Source organism: Delphinapterus leucas, chromosome 3 (genome assembly GCF_059928025.1).
Source record: "Delphinapterus leucas isolate spDelLeu-1000000601 "Yukka" chromosome 3, BTC_Dleu_Yukka2, whole genome shotgun sequence".
Lineage (NCBI taxonomy): Eukaryota > Metazoa > Chordata > Mammalia > Artiodactyla > Monodontidae > Delphinapterus > Delphinapterus leucas.
In genome coordinates this window covers 151,133,478-151,154,339 of record NC_143131.1, presented here as the reverse complement: position 1 = coordinate 151,154,339, position 20,862 = coordinate 151,133,478, and the positions used below count along the sequence as shown (strand labels likewise).

At 38.0% G+C, this 20,862-nt stretch overlaps 1 protein-coding gene across 6 annotated transcripts in view; it reads right to left on the bottom strand.

Annotated features, from left to right (window-relative positions):
- LOC149749746 (2'-5'-oligoadenylate synthase-like protein 2) overlaps positions 1 to 20,862 on the bottom strand; it is a 160,775-nt gene that overhangs the window by 45,657 nt on the left and 94,256 nt on the right. For 3 of the 6 annotated variants that reach the window (XR_016392480.1, XM_089908502.1, XM_089908501.1), the window contains one exon: positions 20,012 to 20,226. The gene's annotated coding sequence lies outside the window, so the exon portion shown is untranslated. Of the gene's footprint in view, positions 1 to 1,477; positions 20,227 to 20,862 lie in introns of those variants that run through there. The other 3 variants (XR_016392483.1, XR_016392482.1, XR_016392481.1) reach the window with 3 other exon arrangements.

The window sequence follows — 20,862 nt, the reverse complement described above, 5'->3', positions numbered from 1 at the left end:
ATGAAGGAGGGGAGTGAAGTTAGGGTATTAATTCTTGCCAAATTGCTGGGAGTTGGCTGCATCCCCCAACTAACGTATAGTGCTTCTCTGTGGGGCATCACAGCATCTTTGGGGAGGACTCTCTCTCCAGCAAGGCTTCCTTTCTCTTTCATCTCCTATAAAGCAGCCACACTTTTACTGAACCCAGGGCACTACACTATCTCTTGATTCTCTACATTGGGCTCAATTTATCCCTATTGATGTACCCCTGATTTCCTGCTGAGACCCTGTCTGATGAACTTCGTAATATGCTCTTCTAAGCTGTTAATTTTACAAACCACATTATTACACTTATTAGAAGAATGTCTTCAGGATGTGTCAGTAAGCTCTGATTGATGATAATGGTAAACAGCTAGAATTTATGGAACATAACGTATGCTTTGGTTACTCTCTTGAGTACACCGTGTGCATTATTCTAATTAATTAAAATCACTATTAGCTAAGCAAGGCACACAGATGCTAAGAGGTTCCCAGAAGTAACTCGCTCATGGTCACTCCAGTGTCTCAGTAGTGTTTAGGACTCAGATCTGTCCAAAGCCTAAACCTTAAGCTCTAGGTCTAAGCAGTGGCTCTCACACTTGAGTATGCATCGGCATCACCCAGAGAGCTTGCTGAAACAGGTAGTGGGCCCCACCCCCAGAGTGTCCGAGTCTGCAGGTCTGGAGCAGGACCCAAGACTTTCACTTCTAAAAATTCCTACGTGCAGCTGATGTGCTGGTCTGGGTACCAGACTTTGAGAACCACTAGTCCAGGCATTTTAGGTCCAGAATTTCAGGTGTTAGAATAATTTTCTGGTGATAAATTGTCGAAAAAAAAAAAAAGCACTGCATTTTCCTGTTTGTAAGGAGGTAATACATTCAGTCTTAAAGAGTCAATAATGGGGCTAAGTATTTCAGAAAGAAGAGTTATTCTCCAGGAAGATGGGAGGAGATGGACATTCTAAGGACAGGAATGCCCTTTCAGGAATCTTGCAAAGGGAACAGAAAAATAACAGTAAGATTCTGCTATCCAGTGTTCACAGAACATGAGTGGGATACTCTTGACTGTAAAATGGGAAGCCAACTTTTGCTCACCATATACATACCTTATTCAGTACAAATGTTTATTAAGAATCTCCAAAAGCTAGACACTAGGCATCAGGGCTACACTGATAGAGCAGATAAAGTGCCTGGCCTCAGGGAGCTTGTGCTTCAGAGGATGTACATCAGCTAGATAGACTGAATGATGGATACTATATTGGGTTCACACTTCGTCTCAAGAAAAAAATATATCCATAGACGTGATCCAGGAGTCAAATGGCAAAAGACCGAGCCTCAAAGTGAGTGTTAATTTCATTAAATGGTAGGTAAAAATTATTTTATATGCCGAGATAGGCTCTGCTTAAAAGACACACTATTCCTCCAAACGTATTATACAAGCCAGCTTATAAACCTGTGACTTTTTCTAGGAGACATGTTGCCTTCTTTCCCAAGAAGGGAGCAGTAGGGGTCGGGGTGGAAATAGTTTCATCATCAGAGGCACAGTGTCACTACTACTGCTCAGCTCCAATTCGCAACCTTCTGAATGGTTTCCAGACTAAGAAATTTAGCAAAGTGATGAAGAAAACATGGCCCATTAATCTTATGATGCGTGTTATAACTTAACTCTGGGTTTAGCATAGGAAAAATATTATTTGCATTGATTAGAAATATGCTTTATGGCTGCATATATTATTCACTCTGAACATTCTAAAATTATTAGCTGGGTTGACATGATGAACTGCACAGGAGTACTTCTAGATGACATCTCAATGTCATCTGTTACTCACATCATATAGGTCTAGGAATCAATACGTATTTTACTCAATACGAGATCTTATTCCAAACACCAAAATATGCCTGTTTTTATTCGATGGTTATCATCATGAAACTACCAGCTAAACATCATTTAGAAAATTCAAAGCAAGTAAATTACTGTATTAACTGTCCAACTATGATTATGACTTTCCTCCACTTATAGCTGAACCTAATATAATGATCTGGTCAGTCTGACTAGGAGGATTTATTCATTAATTTACTCAAAGGTTCTGAGGTATATTTTGAAGGACTTAAATTATGGTCTGGTTGGTAGGATCCAACAGTAAGGGTGCAGGTTTATCTCCTACAAGCTCTGTGACCTTGCCCAAGTGACTTAGCATCTCTGAGACTCACTTTCCTAATCTGTAAAATGGAAACAATAGTAGAACCCAAGTTGTAAAGCTGAAGGAAAAAAAGGAATATGGTAATGTATTTTGGCACAAAAGAGCAGTTACGCTGACGGTCATTATTTGTGAATACTGTTGCTAAGATTATTGAAAACCTGTTGTGTGTTAGGTGCTGTTCAAGGACTAGAATTTTAAGACTGTTCTTCACCTTTATCCCAGTTTTACCTGCAAAGTTCTGCCATGCACTGGAAAAACATACTGGTATTTCTAGGGAAGGGGACCACTCAGGTGACATTTTTGTTTCACCAGGTATATAAAGTATACAGAGGTTATAGTGTATCTTTTAAGTCCTTTGGACGTCTAGTTACCTTTCACTAGAATGATTCTAGTAGATCCTGATAGATACCTGAGACAAGGTCACGTCAGTGATGTTGGTACCTTTTCTGGCTTAAGAGCATAGGGCAGAAACACAGGAAGGGAGGTCTTCCTTTTCCACTCCTGTTACTAAGAACCCTCTCGAATAATGACAATCTGAAACAGATCACTACATTGTTGTATGTTGTAGAATCAAAGCAGTGTACAAAGCAAAGAGCACTGGCCTCCATTATACGTGCATTTCACTTGAGATTCACTTTTCTAGACCGTGGAGAAAGCAGATGTTCCAACACTTTCCAGGCACTGGAATATTACAATCTGGCAATCTCTACCACTGCATGTTTGATCACACTATTCCCTGCAAATGGAATGCTGTTCCATCAAGGTCAGATTGACCAGTGCAAATACCTGATTTTATCGTACGGTCAGAACCAAATTAACTTACTGAAATTCTGCCCAGCTCAGGGTCTACCTTCTCTGTGAAACCTCCTGTGAGATCCCAAGTTACAAACAACTCTATCTTCTTCAGAAGACATTGTATACTATATAAATAGTAATTTACATATAAATATATGTATATGTGTGTGTATTTTTTTGTTACGTTAAGTTATAACTCCTGTGGTTTGTTTCTCTTCTTAACTAAACTGGACCCCCTTATCATCACAGTGGCCATGTACATCATTGTATCCTCCAAAAAATCCAGATAATAATATCATGGATTCAGTATATAGTTGTTTAATAGAAAACAATTAACTAACCACTGCAGAATACTAGTGTGTCTCAAGTGTGTTCAGTGGATCATAAATCCTATGAGACAGTCCATGAAGGAAAAGATTTCAAATAAATTTGGGATCTGTTGTCCACTACATCTCCTTATCAGAGACTCATAATTCACAAGACTGGTAAAAAGCTCTGTAGCAAAGAAACTGTTGACTTAGTTTGACCCAGTATTTCTCTTACAAGAGTATCAGTTCTGGAGGTCAAGGACATTTTCCACCTCTAATACAACAGCTCTACTGCCTAGTAGAGTGCCTGGCACTTAGTAGACACCTAATAAATATTTGAATAAGTTTCAACATACATTCCCCTTTTAAGCTATAGAAGAAAAACACAGTATATAGATTTTGATTTACTTGGGGAGAATAATAATATGAATAGATAAATTTACACAAATCATTTTCAAGTATATGTATTTGATAATACTTTTTTCCACAAATCTACACAATTGCACATTTAGTGGTGATAGTAAACGAACTACATTTGCTTCTGAAAACTTGCTAAGAAGGATGGCTACTAAAAACTACAACTTGAACCCAAAACAATTGATTTAGTTCATGGGTCCCCACTCCTTAGCAGTTTTAATATAGAAGAAAATAGACGCATATATTTCTTTTCTACCATAATATGACATCATATAAGGAATGCTATTTTATTAGCTAGAAATAAGATTTGCTTTTGTTATTTTAGTACATTTGATCACATAAGAATAATTCTAGATTTTGTCCTAGACTGCTTACTATGTGCTTTCACTATAGATTTTAATGTCAATAGAGAAAGGAGAAGGAAAAGTCAGAGGGAAATGAAACAGGTGTATGCAACACCCCTCTCTACTACCGACATTTCTCAGAATTCTGGGGGAAGTTGCATCTATAAGGGGAAAGTTTTTCACCATGGAACTCACGGTGGTTGAACTTCTCATGAAGAATTTTTTTTCACTACTGAAGAAAAATATGTTTGATTTTACCATAACTGAAAAGTTCTCCTGTTTCTACTTCTGAGGTTTGCCCTCAAGACTACTGTTTACCTAATGGAAGTGACTCCTATGCATGGAGGAAAAAGTGCACCATTTGAAGGAAAAGCTAAAGGAGTGATATTCAGGTAGCTCCTCATTCCACCAATGAAAACGTACACATAGATTTTCCACTTTACACCTCATTTTCCACCTTATTTTCATGATTTTGAAATGAATATGTAGGGTCTGATGAGTTTGTCAATAGTCTATAATTATTAGTGTTATTAAAATAGAATACAAATGATAAGCCATATGTAAAAATGCTGTGTGAATAAACTGCTATACCCCAAATAATACAAATGAGTGAATGGCAGTAAATGCTAAGAGGGATTAACAACATAAAGGATATTAAAAAAATGATGACCGTATTTCATATTTATGTGTCTTTTTCTCTCTCACTCTTTTTTTTTTTTGCGGTACGCGGGCCTCTCACTGTTGTGGCCTCTCCCGTTGCGGAGCACAGGCTCCGGACGCGCAAGCTCAGCGGCCACGGCTCACGGGCCCAGCCGCTCCGCGGCATGTGGGATCTTCCCGGACTGGGGCACGAACCCGCGTCCCCTGCATCGGCAGGCAGAACACTCAACCACTGCGCCACCAGGGAAGCCCTTCTCTCTCACTCTTACTCAACTCCTAAATAACTAAGAGAATATGCTCACAAATGGTAAGCATGTTTTGGATGTTCGATGTGTGTTTGTGGGAAAGAACAAAAAAAATACTGCCTCAATTAGGTCAAATATACAAGAGATGAATGAGATTAGAGATGGGATTGGGATTTGTGTTAGTTACTCAATAGCTAACCAATCACAGACATGAGAGTGTAGTGCAATATGCAAATATACTTTTAAACAACTTCTCTTAAGTTATCTACTGTCTGTAAAGACAATCACACTCAACTGCTCTGCACTTAAACCCCAGAGCTTCTGAGTTAGAATCTCTTAGAAATAGGTACACGTTTCATTGCTTTGGCAACATTTACATGGCTCTGCATCAGGCAATACAACTGCTAAGATCACACTCTGGGAATTCAGGAAAGGCTAGTGTCCAGTTCTGGTCGTTCTACCACCCAACTGTGATCTAGGGTAAATTCCTGATAAAAAAAAAAAAAAAAGAAAAACTCTGAAGATGCTGAAACAGTATTTCCTACTTCACAGGGTCGTCATGGGGATAAAAGGTCATTAGGATAAAGTGCCTCTCACCCAGGAAACACTGATAAATGCTACTGCTGCTACCATCATCATCATCGTGACCGATCAAGAACATATGGCCACATGGAAATTCAACATTCCCTGGGCCATTCACAACTTTCCTTTAAAGGACTCATATTCTATGTGGGGTCTTAACACCTTCAAATAACAGAAAATACAAGTCTTTACACCTTTTTTTCTGTAGCTAATTTTGGCATCTTTCACCTCTGTCCACTTAAGTGTTGGTTTAGCATATTCTTGTCACACAAAGAAGCTACTTCCCAAAGAGAGGAACAATATGTCAAGTGACAAAGACACTGAGTGAAGTCTTTCACATCCTAGATTGTCCACGGTACAGCTCAGCTGGTCTCTGGGTTGGAAGGCCTGGGTCTACTTTGCTCGTCTGTTACAGGGGAAGGGACACGGTCCTTAGCATGTGGTCTGTGAAACAGAGGCAGCTGCGGGTAGAATTATAACACAAGCAGAACTGGCTTCAATTCTTCCTTCTTAGGTCTTTTTCTTCTTGTTCAGCTGTTCAAGGAACTTGCCTGCCCTCTGTCCCCGCCAGGACGATGTTACATCTGCCTGGATAAGTAGGTCACCATTGTATATCAGGAAAGGTCTTATTTGTAATCATCAGGAACCAGATACGGCTAATTTGAGCAGAAAAGGAAACTTCTGGAAGTTTATGGTTAGGTCTCAGTAACTAGAAGCAGACTAAACAACCGAAAGCCAAGCCTATGCTATTGCAATTATAGGATCAGGCCAAAGTGATGTTATAAGTCCTAGCTGGCCTTGCTACCAAGCAGGAACAGGAAACAGGAGGTTGACCCAGCACTGCTGGCCTTGCTTCTTTACATCATTTATTTGTAATTCAAAATCCAAGAGAAGGGTGCAGTTGGCCAACCCGAGGTCGCCCGACTGTTTTCCATCTGTAAGGGAGACTGAGCATGTGAGTAAACAGTGTATCTGACATGTTCAGCTTGTATAACGAGAGGAAGGCTCTGTTTCTCACCAAGACCCACAAAGTGGAAAATTCCCCAAAGAGAAAGGAATTTCACATCAGATGCTTGGAAAGTTAAAAACAACAACAACAAACAAATGCAGATGTGGAATTAAAGACATGGAGTCATTAAGAACCTATATGTGGAGTGATTCAGACCTGAGTTCACATCTGGAGCAAGCTACTCAATCTTGCTGAGCTTCAATTTTCTTTAAAGGAAACAATGTGGAAGATGATATCCACATGTAACTTGTGGTGCACATGAAGGAGGATAGTACAGTATATGATGACTGGCACATCCTATGCATTTTCTAAAACTACTAGTAGTACTATTATTATTGTTACTTATTATACAATTTATTGTAGAAATTAACAGGGAGAGTATTAATAAATGTTAATACAGTGCTAAGTGTCACATTTATGATCTCAACTAATTATCTGTTTATTCAACAAACATTCCACATATCAGAAAATAACCTGTGTATATATATATATATATATATATATTTTTTTTTTTACAGAAGAAAAGAAACCCTGAGGCTTAGAAAGTGTAAACAATGTACCAAAAGTCACCCATTTAAGAGGTAATGGAATATTATTCAGCCTTAAAAAAATGAAGGAGATCCTTTCATTTGTGACAATATAGATGAAACAGGAGTGCATTATGCTGATGAAATAAGCCAGACAGGATAAATACGAATGATATCATTTATATATGGAATCTAAAAAGAAAAAAAGCCACACTCATAGAAACAGAGTAGAAAACTGGTTGCCAGGGGCTGGGGTGTGGGTGGGGAAAAGAGGGGAAGACTGGTAAAAGGGTACAAACTTTCAGCTGCAGTATTGTATAACTAACATTTTCGGAGAGAATAGAACTTAAGTGTTCTCACAAAAAAAAGAAAAAAAGCAAAAAGGTGTCATGAGCTGTTAGATGTATTAATTAACGTGATGGGAAGGATCCTTTTACAACGCATATGTATAGCAAATCATCATGATATACTCTTTGACTACCTTACAATTTTGTCAATTATACCTCAATAAAACAGAAAAAAAAAGAGGTAATAAATATGAGACTCCAATCCAGGATTATCCAGCTCAAAAAACTACACTCTTAACCATTACAATATAGTATCCATCCATATGTTGTAACTGTAAAATGCTTAACACAAAGGAAACGTTAAATAAATGGTATTTATTCTAACTCTAATGCTTACTAGGTATTAGTTATGTGGTATGCTTTACTTCTAACTACAAGGGTATAAGGTGCAAATTCTTGCTACAGAACATAAAAGCCCCTGTGGTACCCTGTAGGATAAACACAGTACCTGTAAATCTCTCATCTCTCAACCCAGAGTCTCCTCAAGTTGGAGGTCTTTACCCCCTTTATAATGTGGGAATAATGCCTTTCCCACATTTGCACTGGGCATGAAAATCCATACTTCCAGGTGTATACTGAACATCTGCTTAGCTCCTCATCACCTTGGAATCACCAGACCAAAGATCATTTATTCCATTAAGATAAACGATGTAGGGATAGAAGTACAGAATATACAGAGAGTGTTGGAGGAATCCAAACAACAAGTCCTCCACTCTCAAAACAAATTTTACAGTTCCAAAAGTAAAGAGCAATGTTTGGAAATAAAACTAAAAATGAAACTAACATCTACAATTAGCCAAGTATTTATTATGGGCCAGGCTACTTACTAGGCACTTGATAAACATTACAGCTCATCTTCCTGCAGCCCTTCAAAGCGTATAATATTGTTTCTATTTCATAGAGAAGAAAATTGTATCTCTAAGCAGGTTAGTGATTAGCCCAAGACCACAGGGCTAGGCTGTAAGAAAAGAAGGCCAAGTTTCAGTGGTCAAAATGGTGATGGATGTTAGAACTAGAAGATTATGGCTAATCAAATAAAAATATTCAAAACGGTCCTAATGTATTATTAGGATTTCTTTAGAATAACTTGGGTGCCTTAGTGAATACAGCAGTGGTAGGCACTACAGTCTCTTTAATTTGCTAATCATACAAATCTACTTTAATATTCTTGGTGACAAGGAGCTAACTATTGATAAGACAGCTTCTTCAGTTTTGGGGCTACTCCAGGGTGAAATGCCGAACGTCTTACTGCCTGCAATGTCACCTAGTTCTACCAGGGGGAATAAAGCAGAACAAGTAGCCACTGTTCTTGACAAATGGATACAGTTTCAGTTTTTCAAACTATGAGTGTCAGATTCATTCATTGTATCAGATAGATCTGTCAAATGGCTTTGCCCATTTACTAATGGATGGCACACTGCAGACACACGTTGGGTCAAAGGACTCAATGTCACCTCATTGATACTGTCATCAATATAATTTGTATTGGCATTTTGTCTCACCCTGACTTTTAGGACTATGTGAGGAGATCCAAGTCTCCAGACCATGGACTGATCACCTCTGCTTGACACAGTATTCTCTGCTCATTTCCAGAGGGGACCAAGGATGAGCTCTTGTACTTCTGAGTCTATTCACCCTACCTGGCAACACATACTAGCTGGGCTGATTGGATCAAGCAGGAGCCCCACAGTTTAAAGTTCCAGCTGCATTGGAGGAAACAGAGGCTATGCCCCAATCCCATAACCCCTCACTTCTTACCGCTAGCCTATCCTAGGCTGTTCTTGCTGATAGGAGTACTTCATGCTAAAAATTAATTTTGCTTACCTGATGGCAGTCACACAACCTCAAATGCCATTTTTATAAATAAGGCAACCACCAATGGAGTGTGATTTAGGGTTTTTTCTTCTGTAGACCCTGCCTACCCTATAAAATCTCCCATTACTGCATCATGGAGACTATAATCCCTTTCCGAGGGAATAGATTCTTTCCAACCATAAGATGAAATAAGAACTTACATTTCCATACTGCCCAAAAGGAAATACATTGATTACAAAATGCAGGAGAGTGACTGATTTTCCACATTTGTTGTGTTCATTAAAGGGTTTTTGAATAGACTTGACAGTATTAAAGAAGTTCAACACACACAAAATAAAAATTAATAAATGAAGAGAAAAAAATTGCATTTACAACAAACAAAATAAACACATTGATATATAAAAGGTTGTTATACATCGATGAAAAATGGATGTCATAAAGTCACAAACTAAAAAGTATTAACAGCCAATTAAGATAGGAAAATATGTTCAACCTTGCTATTATTAATCAAAGAAATACAAATAAAATAATTCAGGTGTCATATTTTACTGACTAGAATGACAAAGTTTTAAAAAACGTGATAATACTGGTATTGATATTGATAATACTGGTACTGATGAGTGTGTGTAAGAAACCACACTGGATGTTAAATTCCTGGTAGAAATAAAAAGCACGGTAACCTTTCTGGAAGACAATATGTCAGTATGTACCAGAACTGACAACCAGCCATTCAAGTTCTAGAAGTCCATTCTAAGGAAATAAACAAATGCTCAAAGACATATGAACAAGGATGCTTGTCTCATTGTTTAGCAAAGCAAAACAGGAATAATCTAAATGCTGAACAGTAGGGACTGGTTAAATAAATAATAGAATGCTGTTCAACCATTAAAAATGATGCTGCAGATTTTTATTAGGTGATGAGTAATCATACTTATATTACTAAATAAAAATGTTATAGAACTGTTTTGTAGTTGGATATAATAATTAAAGGTATTTTATACTTGCATTGTATTTATATGCACCCCGTCACAAAAAAGTTTCAAAAGATACCCTCAAAAATGTTACAGAGATGATTTATCAGAAATGGGATTTTGAGTTATTTTTCCTTTTTTCTTTAAATCCTTTCAATTTTGGAGTTTCTGCAATGAGCCTGTATTATTTTTACAATTAAAAATATTTAAATTTACAATAAAAGGATCTAAATTCCTCCAGTTTTCCATTTATTTTCCACCCTGGCTCAGGGCATTTGTGTAAAAAAAAAAAAATCAGCTTATTTTCTCTTTTGTATCAATCTAAATTTACTTTTCATAAGGTAACTATTTTAGTCTGGCAAAAGTTTCACACAGGAAAATTGTTAAGGTCTGAGTATTCTATTACCTTTAAAAGCACTGGAAACTTTGAAATTATTTCTTTCAGAATTTTCATATAATACTGAAAGGTGGGGGGGAGGTAGCAAAATGAAGGGAAATAGATAGTAGTAGTCAACTTCAATTAAGAAAAAGCAACAAGAGGCAGTTTGTACTCTTTTGATACGGCAGAAGCCCCCTGTGTCAACTCATGCTAAAAAATGTATATATACACACACATATATATGTTTGTGTGTATTATATGTATATGTGACACACACACATAATTAATCCACAGTCTTAGGCTAATCACTCATTGTGGCAGAAACAACGAGCTGTTGACTACACTTTAATTAGCTCCTCCAGCCTGTAGAGGCATCACTAGGACCAAGATAGGAACAACATTCTCCATCTCCGCTTGCATCTGGGTATGGTTCTATCCCAAAGAATGTGACCAGAGGTGACCTGAAGAGTTTATGTCTGAAGGATAACGAGTTGATAATTGTAGCTTGCAGCTTCCTCTCTCCTTTCCTTTTTAGGACAAACGTAGAGCCACTTGATGAAGGTGGTGGGTCCCTGAATAACTGAGCAGAAAACTGACCCTCAGACCACCAAAGTCCATACTACACTCCTGAGTGAGTGAGAAATGAACTGTCCATGTGTTGCTCCACTGAGGTTTAAGGTTTATTATTTAGTGTTTAACTAACGCATTTTTTCTTTAAACCTCAGTTGCCTTCTCTGTAAAATAAAGTCTTTGAAAAGGATCCACTGTAAGTTTTTTCCATTGCTTATGTTTTTATCTTAGTTTTTAATTCTCAGAAACACTGCGCACATTTTACCTTTTAAGTTAGTAAGTCTACTTTTTTTCCCACAAAGACGGGTTCTTCAAGTTATGGAGAAGTCATAGCAGACTGTTGCTTCAGTTTAAGATACGCATTCACATATGAGATGAGAAGGGTGAGGACCCAGAGAAACGCCTTTGACAGAGGGGAGTGAGAGCATACTGAAGAACGTTTAGTAATAAAGAATTCAGATGGGAGAAACGGATGGGTTACATCTAACAGATTTGCTCAAAGGAATTCTGGAAAGGCAAATATGTGAAAATGTATAGCAAAGACGTGAAATGCCTTTTGGTCCCTAAATGGATTTCATTTCAAAGACGTGCATATTGCAAATACATGTACCATAACACTTCTCTGTCCACTTCTAGAATTTTCTAAAGCCTGACAGAACATCTGCAGAGAGAGGATGTCATTCCAAGATAATCGACTGCAAGTTACTAAATTAAGATAAAAATGTCCTTAACCTTGAACAGTTTTTAAAGAGATTTTAGAAGAAAGGAGCCCTCCAGGGGGTTGTATAACTATATAATTGTACCCTTTCTAAAAGGCTATTTACAGATACATAATGTTTCCCCTCCATTCTTTAAAGTAAAATATAGGATAAAAAAAAATAGTTTGGGGATAATATTTGTTTGGGACAGCAGGCACTGCTAATCAGTACCACTCTCTCCTTATTCCTTACTATCAGAGCCCTGGTTTAGGAGACCCCATTATCCTTAAGGCTAAGGTGGCCAGTTTAAAATCCGAGCTGATGAGATCTAAGTGCAAGTCTGCTGACCATCTGTGGTAAAAAATTTGCTCTCTGAGTTAGACACTGCCTTTTTTTTCTTACTTAATTTCTTTTTTTTTTCCTTTTCTTTCTTCCTGCCCAAATTGTTGGAACACTATTGGAGATTCTGGGGTCACTTTGAAGCTATGTGGACGTGCTAGAGATGTGGAAGCTGGAAGAGCGAAGCAACCCAGTCCCCTGGTGATGCCCTTCAGCAGCTGGACTAACGCTAGAGGGACTATCTCCAAACTTCCTGCTACCCGTGGAAAGTAAGGTAAATCACTCATTCACTTTCTGTTACCTACTAACTGATCCAGAACTCTAACCTCAGGGTTCTAGAACCCTTCTCAGTATCCCATAGTCATACTCATGTTCCGGACTCCTGATCATCAGACTTGCTTATAGCAGATGTATGGGGAGGGCGGGCTCTTCTGGAAGCCCTCATACTTCCTCCCCGACCCCCACCACACACAAATAATGATCTTTATGTCCACTCATCCTTCTATCTACACTCAGAGGCCAGGGCCCCCAGGAAGGCTTCACTGACAACCCTTTACTCCTCTCTACATGCAGAAAGGGTAGAGGTGTGGGCTCTGGAATCAGACTTCCTAGACTTGAATTCTTAATCTGTTACTTACCAGTTTAGGACGTGGGCAAAGTAGTTACCTTCTCTGGACACCCCTGTAAAAGAGGAACACTAAGTAGCACCTATGTACCTTACTGAAAGGATTAAATGAGCAAATGCAGGTAAAGTTCTTATAATTTTTTCTTGGGTCAATCAATTCTAGCTGCTATTGCTACCTTTGACTAATTTAGGGCAGTCCCTTTGCCCTCCTTTGGTTCTCTGGGCCCGTCTCATTCACAACACACACAACCGCATACTGCATTCACAACACACACAACTGCATACTGCAGAGTTTTGAAAGGTGGTTCTCAAAATGTGGTCCCTGGGCCAGCAATATCAGCCACACCTGGGAACTGGTTAGAACTCTGGCACTGGAGCCCTGCAATCTGTGTTTTAACAATATTCTCAGGCAAATCTGATGCACACTAAAGGTTGACGACAACTGAGAACATCTGTCTCAGACTCTCCTGGAGGCATTCACCAAAAATACAGATACAGGACTTACACCTGACCAGCTGGAGAAGGGGTCTAGTAATTGCTCTGGTTATCATGCTTGTCATGATTTTTCAGCACATAAATGTTTGAGAATCACTGCCATTTTGAATGTGTGTTTCACTTGTCTGTTTTTCCAGTGGACTTTACTTCCTTGCAAGGAAGGTTTGTGAAGATCTGTTGTTGTTGTTTGCATTATTAGTTTTAGTATGCTAATTCTAGAATCTCTGGCGCATAGTGCAATCTCAGGCAGGAAGTAGTGGCTCATTAAAACAGGTATCCCAAAAGTCTTAGTAGAACTTCAAGATTAATTCCTTCGGGAAGAGGTAAAATTGTCATTAGATGCAGATGATATGATACTATATATAGAAAACCCTAAAGACTCTACATGAAAACTACTACAACTGATAAACGAATTCAGCAAGGTAGCAGAATACAAGATTAACATACAGAAATTGGTTGCATTTCTTTATACCAACAATGAAATATCGGAAAGGGAATGTAAAAAAACAATGCCTTTTAAAATCACAACCCCAAAAATAAAATACTTAGGAATAAACCTCACCAAGAAGGCAAAAGACTTATACGCTGAGAACTGTAAGACATTAATAAAGGAAAGTGAAGATGATTCAAACAAATGGAAAGACATCTCATGTTCTTGGGTTGGAGGAATTAATATTGTTAAAATGCTCATACTACCCAAAGCAATCTACAGATTTAATGCGATCCCTATCAAATTACCCATGACATTTTTCACACAATTAGAACAAATAATCCTAAAATTCATACAGAACCATAAAAGACCCAGAATTGCCAAAGCAATCCTGAAGAAAAAGAACAAGGTTGGAGGCATAGCCACCCCAGACTCAGACAGTACTCCAAAGTCACAGTAATCAAAACAGCGTGGTATTGGCACAAAAACAGACATATGGATCAATGGAACAGAATACAGAGCCCAGAAATAAACCCACACACCTCAGTTAATCTTTGACAATTAATCTTTGACAAAGGAGGCAAGAATATATAATGGGAAAGAGACAGTCTCTTCCGCAAGTGGTGTTGGTAAAGTTGGACAGCCTTATATAAACCAGTGAAGTTAGAACACATCCTTTCACCATACACGAAAATAAACTCAAAATGTCTTAAAGACTTAAACATAAGACCTGACACCATAAAACTTCTAGAAGAGAACACAGGCAAAATATTCTCTGACATAAATCATACCAATATTTTCTTAGGTCAGTCTCCCAAGACAATAGAAATCAAAATGAAAATAAACAAAGGGGACCGAATCAAACTTACAAGCTTTTGCACAGCAAAGGAAACCATAAACAAAATGAAAAGACAACCTACAGAATGGGAGAAAATATTTGCAAATGATGCGGCCAGCAAGGGCTTAATTTCCAAAATATACAAACAGCTCATACAACTTGATGACAATAAAAGCAAACAACCCAATCAAAAAAATAGGCAGAAGACTTAAAGAGACATTTCTCCAAAGAAGAAATACAGATGGCCAATAGGCACATGAAAAGATGCTCAACACTGCCAATTATTAAAGAAATGCAAATCAAAACTACCATGAGGTACCACCTCACACCAGTCAGAATGGCCATCATTAAAAAGTCTACAAATAACATATGCTGGAGAGGGTGTGGAGAAAAGGGAACCCTCCTACAACACTGTTGGTGGGAATGTAAGTTGGTGCAGCCACTGTGGAAAACAGTATGGAGGTTCCTCAGAAAACTAAAAATAGACCCACCATATGATCCAGCAATCCCACTCCTGGGCATATATCCAGACCAAACTATAATTCAAAAAGACACATTCACCCTGATCTTCACAGCAGCAATATTCACAATAGCCAAGACATGGAAACAACCTAAATGTCCATCAACATATGAATGGATAAAGACGATGTGGTACATATATACAATGAAATACTACTCAGCCATAAAAAAAAGAATGAAATAATGCCATTTGCAGCAGCAACATGGATGCAACTAGAGATTATCATACTAAGCAAAGTAAGTCAGAAAGAGAAAGACAAATACCATGATACCACTTATATGTGGAATCTAAAATATGACACAAATGAACCTATCTATGAAACAGAAACAGAATCAGAGACATAGAGAATAGACTGGTGGCTGTCAAGGGGGAAGCAGGTGGGAGAGGGATGAACTGGGAGTTTGGGATTAGCAGATGCAAACTGGTATATATAGATTGGCTAAACAACAAGGTCCTACTATATAGCACAGGGAACTATATTCAATATCCTGTGATAAACCATAATGGAAAAGAATATGAAAAAGAATGTATATACATATGTATAACAGAGTCACTTTGCTGGACAGCAGTAATTAACACAACGCTGTAAACCAAGTATACTTCAATAAAAAATAAGTTAATTAAATTTTTAAAAAGATTAATTCCTTCAGAAGAACAAGTACTACACATTCACAAAAAAAGCACCCTTTGAAAGTTTAAATTTTTGAATTTCTTTGCCACTTCCTTAGTTTTGATCATCTTGGACAATATATTTTTAATATTGACTTTTAAAAAGAATTGTGTTTCAGTGTTTGCTATCCTTAGAGAGACAGAAACAGATAAGTACAACTAAATACTTATTTTTCAAAAGTCTCAAAAGTATAAGGGAAATGAAAGTAATTTATCTTCAAATGATTTTGGGGTATGTTTCTAATTTCATACTTCTGATGGGATTCAAGATTAAAACTGTATTAAGACATTTGAGACATGCCGCATTGGTATTAAATGAATGTAATTTTGTGTAAAGTGGTAGAAATATTTTCTTCAGCAAACATACCTGCAGATATAAAATCACAACCATAAATCTACAAAAAAGCAAGCTATTGAATGAAATCTGATTGGTTATTTCCCTGCAGTATGGATCTGCTAATAATTTAATTTACTACTTGCTAACACAAGCCAAAATTTAAATATACATATATATATATGTGTGTGTATATATATATCTCTTCAATTTTAAATCATTCATATATATGAACAAGTATACATACACATATATAACAATTGTTCATATATATATATATATATATATATATATATAAACAATTTAAATTAAAGAAAGTACATCTGGTGGCCTATTTCCCCCCCCCCCCCCCCCGATTTCTAAAGAACACCATATTCTATTCTAGGCAGTGGAATGTCAATCCACCTTAAGGGTTGTTCAATGAGCATATCTGAGAAACCACTGGTTTAGCCAATGATGTACTTATTCAGGGAGGTCCTAGTGCCACTGTCAAGAGCTTATCCACAGGACAGATAAGAAGGTACTTGTTTGGTTTGTGAAAAGAAGGAGTAGTGAGGAATGGCAGGTAGCTGCAGGCTGATGACACGTGATGTCCATATATATGTAGAACCAACACGCCCATAATTGCACCCATTTTCCATACCCAAATCCAAAGCCTTTATATCATTAATCCCAGGCAAAAATGGTAAGATTCATGTGTGTTACTATCCCACGGCTTCAAGATGCCTATAAACTCATATGAGTATGTCTTAGTTTTATCAGTGGAGGACAAACCAGGCTTCTATCACCAAGCCCCATTCCATAACAGGCAAACCAGTCCAACACTTCTCTGAGTGCTGCAGGAGAGTCTATGGAAGGGGCGCTCACTCCACTGTGATGCCTAAAATGCCTTTGCACAGAGCAAACATTCAAACCATGCTGAGTGAATGAATGAGTGAACTGGTGTCATAAAACAGGCTTATTTCAGGGAAATTCCATTCAACAGGCTGGCATTCCTTCCTACCCATCTTAACTGTTAAGCTTGCCATCAGACAAAAAATTAATTATAAAACGTTAGAGCTGAGGAAATTTTAGAAACTATCTACTCTCCAGAGGTATACAACTTTAATTTAGTGGTAAAAATCACTAGGAGTGATTTAGGAGTCTATCAGACCTGAGTCCAAATTCCACATCTACCATATTTTTGTGAGCAAATAACCACTTCTGAGGCTCTGTTCCATGTATGCATTATGGGATATCATAATAATACATACATTAATTGTATGACTATCAGGGGATGAAATGACACAATCCATTTGCCATGGTCGGCTAAGTAATTGGCACCAAGTAAGCACTCAAGACATTAGCCAATATTAATAGCGGAGAGATGATAACAAAACTCTGGGACTGATGCCCACCCTAGTGGCCCCAGTGGTCATAATGACTTTCTTCCATTCAGCCTGCTCTCTTCTCACTAAGACTAAGGAAGAGAAGATGAACAAATTAGGAATAACAATTTGAAAATGGTTTTATACTCCCTGAATGAATGGAATTATAATAAAATGATTCATGAGTTCTGCAGAAATATGATGAGACTTTAGATCTTTATGTTAGTTCTCTGCAAAACCAATTTATGGCCCTAAGATGTACCTTCCCACCCAGCCCCATCCTTACCAGGATCAAATATCATTGTAAATGGAAAAGTCAACAACACATAATCAACAAGCTAAGTTACAAGCCAGTGAAGTCTCGGAGGTTTGATAGAGAAAATTCAGATTTATCATTATATGTAAAAATAAGATGATATGAAGAACTCAATCTAAAAAATATTACCTGGAGATCTATAATTCTACAATAGTGCTATAAAAAGTAAAGAGCTAGAAATCTATTTAGATGGTTTTCCTTATAAGAAAGCACTTTCTGTATAACTTTTAATGTACTATTGATGAGAACAATTCAACAAAATTCAAATAAATACCTGCAGATGTCCTACAAGAAGAAAAGAACAGAGTTAGATGTGACGGGATAACTGGACTTCAGGATGAGTAAGACCCTATACTTGACCTCAATAAATTACCATGAAATACAGTGGATGAGTCATGTACAGAATGTCAGAATTCCAAAAGGCCAAGCTAAGTACCAAAAGGAACATGTGGGGACTCTTAAGAAGGAAATAAAATATTGGTTAGTTGATTACGAAAAGGCAGAAGGGAGTAGGTTCCCTTTGGCTGCTCTTTGAAGAGATCACTTCCTTTCCCCTCTAGTCCTGAGGCTAGGGTGGCATGGGCAATAGAGGAATGTGGGGACTGAGAATCATTTCTACTCTCACCAGAGTGGCTGGAAGCAGATTTTCTTACCAGGATGTAGTAGTATGCTAATATTTAAGGGTTCTTGAGGTCAGAGAGAAGGGTTTGAACACTCCGGCTCCATCTCTTGCTGTGGGTCAACTTTCTTACCTTTCCAACACCTCAGCGTCTTTATCTGAAAATTGGGGATGATGATAATGTCTCCCACCTGAGTGTGAGAACTACATGATATAGTGCATACGCAGGGCTAAATTTGGTGCCTGGCAAACAGAAAGTGCTCAGTACGGCAGGCGAGTGTAGTGACAATAAAGGCAAAGATGACGGGGGTAGTGCCGGTGTTGCTTCTGCCCCCAGAACAGGCTCTGACTGGGAGAGAGTTAAAGCACCTTTGGGTTCATGGGGGTTTATATATAAGCAACGGTTGATCAATGGGAGCTGGTTGTCCAAATGATTATGTGCAATCTAAGAAAAAAATGGGCCTCGGATCTGCTCAGCTACTTAATATTAGCAGCGGTAGTAGTCAAAGAAGCTAAATTTTATTACGTGTTTATATGCCAAACAACGTGCTGAACGTTTTAAAAGGATTTACTCACTTATTACAACGAGGCTATACGCTAGGTCCTGATAATGTTATTCGTCTCTTTCAGATGTTGACTGAGCCTCAGAGGGGTTACAAAAGCACCTAAGATCCCGTTGTCAGTACATGACGGAAATGAGTTCAAATCCAGCCTGTCTGACTTGTTCTTAATCACTAAGGTATGAAATTAAGCATGTTGCCCTTTGCCTGATTCTCCTTCTGAGGCCTGAATATTTCACTTAGCTCTCTGTGTGCAGAAGAGAGAAAATTCTCTCTCCTTCACCCAACTTGGCATCAATATCCAGCTCCCCTTCTCAAAATGGGTTGCTTCAACGAGCAGCAATGAATGCCGGGTCGTGGACCAGTCACCTTGATGACTAAGAGTCAGACACTAGGGAAAGAAAATGCTCTGTGACAAACCTACCCCTGTACAGAAACAAGACAGAAATGGGGGGACAGGGCAGAAGATAATGGAATAAGGCATAGGAAAAATAGCACCTGGCATCGTGATAGTAATAATAATAATAGTAGTAGTAGTGGTAATAGTAATAATAATAGACTTTACTATGCTCTAGGCATTGTATTAAGTGCTTGGTGTAAGTGACTTCATTTTAACATTGAAAACAAGTCTATGAGGATGAAATATTATTAACATCATTTTATAGGCAGGAGTATTGAGGTTCAGGTAATCAGGTAAATTGCCCAAGCTCATATGGTTAGCAAGTGGAAAGCAGAGATTTGAACCAGCACCTACACTCCTAACCATTATGCTATAACCATTATGCTGAAGACATAAGAATTCCAATGGTCTTTCCCCATAACCCACTCCTGCACTCCAGACCTCAACAGTCCAAGATCAAGAGAGAGCAAGCTTGGAGTTGCCACTCTTCAGTGAGTGTCAATCATTTCAAAACACTGTGTTTGCTAACATGATGTAGTTCCTGTGATAATCTTCTCAACCAGGTATCAAGAAACAGGAAGCAAAGATTCAAGTAACAGTATGCTCGTACTTACGAGGAAGGTGGGACAGCATAGTTGACACTGGGCTTAACTGTTCTGGAAAACGTGGTCCCAGTAGGCATACACGCTGGTACATTTTCCCCACCTACCAAATACAAAAGAAGTATTTCATTTCCATGTTGCTCTTCCAAGTTCCACCTCATTCGTGCCTGTCATTCATCCTCTGGCCTCTTCCTGTCTCCATTTCTGTACAGAAAGGTGCTGAGTCTCTGCTCTCGGATACGAAAGGGTGTGTTAAGGAGAGGGAGCCATGGTACCTCAGTCTTTTGTTTTTCTTCTTAATTCTATTATGCCAACTCCACTGAACTTAATTAGAGTGAATACAGAATTACACAATTACCCTCTGTTCTATTCTTCGGATGTTATATTTTGATAAAATTTACGACATGCTGCTCTCCCCTTGAACACCAGATGAACACTAGAAATGGATGTGTGTTGACATAAAATCTGTTATAATTACAACTAAAGTATAGCTTACATAATGATAGTGTTAACATAAAATTATAGATGTGTAGAGACAACGTGGTCATGCATTTTTTAGTATAAGTACATGCTTAGACCAATATCTGTTAGCGGAATGAAGATGGAAGAGAATTTTGGTTAAGCCACAAAGGCTGTTTAAGGACTTGCAGATAGCTAAGGGGAACTCAAAGACCAGTAAGATAGTATTTCCCCTGCCATGTTTTCAATTGCAAAGTGAAGGGAAGATGTGAAAGTAAGTACCCCTATGGAAATGACAAGACAAGTACCTTTTTTTCCTTGAATACCGGGGTAAATGCTTAAATTCTAATGTATATCAGTGATGCAAATTTTCAACTGAGTTTGATAAATCATAAAATAATAAT